Here is a 2,995-nt window from a genome sequence, read left to right as displayed (position 1 = left end):
GGGGCTCCCCCTTCAGGAGTGGATCAACTGCAGAACACCGGATTTGTGTATTTGAGACAGCAGTTTATGGCAAAGTCTGTCACATCAAGTTTGGGGGACAGTGCTGGAATCCACCTGTGTCTCACAGAATTAATCATCTCCTGTGGACCTTCAAACAAGGCTTATTTACTCTTAGCGGACAAGGCTGGCATACCTGACAGAGCTCACAATCTGGTTTATAAAATCAGTAGCACTGAGACTTGGACATACTCTGACGCCAAAACATCAGTGGTGAGTAGGCTAGTGGGTAGATTGCCATTCAAATACCCTACACTCAAAGACAATTTTAACTGGACTCAGGTATATACTGAGCTGCACACAGCTGATCTGTCCCGTACTGTACATGAATATTTGGGTCAGCATTTGTCAGAACTACTTTCATATCAGAAACCTTCCACCGCCATTGCTGTACAAGAGGTAACATCTGTCTCCTCAAGATACATACACTGTATATATCTTGAGGAGACAGCGCTCATTGTGCTCGTTGTTTTTGAAGGGTGAGTATAATAAAAGGGGGAACTCATGGAAAGTTCCAGTTTGAGCATGTGGTAACCATATTTTTTTTTTAATAACTGCTGTTAATGTCTTTAATTTCTTCTCAGACTGTGCAGGCTGTTGAGTATCTGAAGGCAGTGCAGCAAGCTTGGGACAGCAACAGCTGACTCTTCTAACTATTTGTTTAAAAGTGTGGGAACATGATAATCATCACAGAGCAAAGATTTTAAAGGAAAGGTTTAGTTCTAAAACTTAAAAGTCTTAATATCTCATCATTTGACATCATCTGACACTGAGCCTAACATTGAAAATTCTGGGTAACTGTTATCATGAAGCTGTTTATGACATATGAGTAGGTTCACGTGAAGGACGCAGACTTCTTAATTAGAGTCCTAGGGCATGGAACATCAACAGATCAAGAGCATAGTATTTAATATGAAATAACATGAAACTGTTCACATCATGGGGAAATTAGTCTGTTGTAGAAATCAGCAAGGTCAACAATATAGAAAAAAATCACACAACTGGAAATGAATAAGAATCAATTGAAAGAAATAGAATTTAAAGATTACAATTATGCCAGTGTAAATTGTTGGGACTACTATATCGGCAGTTTTAAAAAGGCTGGTAGCATGATATGTATTCTAGTGTCTCAGGATGAACAACTTATAAAAAGTAGAGATTCCCTTCAAAGCCGTAAACTGCTCCTACTGCCAAAGCAGAGAGAAAATCTATGTGATCAAAGACTTGAAGAATCGAAGAAAAGGGAATGCCTAATAAGGTCTATCTGATTGAAGTGTTCCACTTATAAATTACTGTGTCTTTTTTTTCAATAAAAAGGCTACAGTAGACATTTGTATTCAAAAATCACAATCACATCTCTGAGCCTAAAAATAAGTAATATTTATATTGCCCCCTTCTCTTAACTATACCTGTCATGTAATGTAATTGTACAATAAAGGCATTTTTGTCCTGTCAGGATCCTGTAGGAATGATGACTCAATTTTGCTAGGTATCTCTTCTTTGAACTCCTTTTCTCAATATACTTTGTTGAACAGGACCTTACAATTATACAAGTGTTATATGTTGTGTGTGTGTATACAGTCATGAAAAAACTAGGACACCCCATTACATATTCAGTTACTCATTAACAAATGTTCACATATCGATGTCTAATCTTGTTTTTATTAAAAGAAACCAAGTGATCTAATGACAGGTAAACAACAAAAATAACATGTTTTTTTCTCATTAAGCAAAAGCCATGAATATAAGTGCACATTCTAACTGAGGACAATAATAGGACACCCTACCCCCTAATGCCTAGTGTTAACCCCTTTGGCTGAAATAACTGCAGTGAGATCTTGTAGCCCTCTTTCAGTCTCTGACATCTGTCTAAGGAAAGTTTTCCCCACTCCTCAATGCACAATGCTTTAACTTGTGTCATGTTTGAGGGGTTTCTTGAATGCACAGCCCGTTTCAGGTCACCCCACAGCATCTCAATGGAATTAAGATCTGGGTTTTGACTGGACCATTCCATGACTCTCCAATTCTTAGTTTTCAGCCAGTCCTTGGTGGATTTTCTGGTATGTTTAATGAGTGAGGAGAATAAGGTATCCTATGTGCAATGAATTTAAGAAAAAACAGAAAAATTGTTTTGCTTAATAATACAATATATCCATGGCAAAGAGTATAAAAATACCTACTAGTGCAAGAGGAGTAGATTATAAATGTTTAAAATCACAGAGGAGGAAGATGTGCTTGCTAAATGACACTGATTCCAGGTATTCGCATACAGGGGTTATTGCACATAATAACTATGATGTACAGTCTGACAGCAGCGGGAATGAAGGACCTGTGGTAGCGCTCCTTCCTGCACTGAGGGTGTCTCAGTCGCCACTGAAAGAGCTGCTCAGCTCCTCTACAGTCGGGTGCAGTGAGTGAGAGCTGTTGTCCATGATGTTGTCCAGCCTCCTCTCACCCACCTCCTCCACAGAGTCCAGTGGGCGGCCAGGACAGAACTGGCCCTCCTGACCAGCTTGTTCAGTCTCTTCCTGTCCCGGTGTTGTAGGACCAGTCCAGTTTATTGTTGAGGTGAACACCCAGGTACGTGAAGGGTCATTGTCATGTTGCAGGGTCCAGTTCCGCTTTAGTTTAAATTTTCTTAGTGATGGTCTCACATGTTCTTCAAGTCCCCTATGATATACTGTAGAATTCATGGTAGATTATGATGGTGAGCTGACCAGGTCCTGTGGCAGCAAAGCATCCCCAAACCATGACACTTCCACCTCCATGCTTCACATTTGTTGTGAGGTTCTTTTCCTGGAACGCAGTAGTTAATGTGTGCCAAACACGTCCTCTGTTCCAGTGTCCAAATTATTCAGTTTTACACTCATCTGTCCAAAGAACATTATTCCAGAAGTCCTGTTCTTTGTCTATCTTCTCTCTGGCAAACTGACCTGTC

The sequence above is a fragment of the Chelmon rostratus genome, chromosome 4 (assembly GCF_017976325.1).
Source record: "Chelmon rostratus isolate fCheRos1 chromosome 4, fCheRos1.pri, whole genome shotgun sequence".
NCBI lineage: Eukaryota > Metazoa > Chordata > Actinopteri > Chaetodontiformes > Chaetodontidae > Chelmon > Chelmon rostratus.
This window is presented reverse-complemented; position numbering follows the sequence as displayed.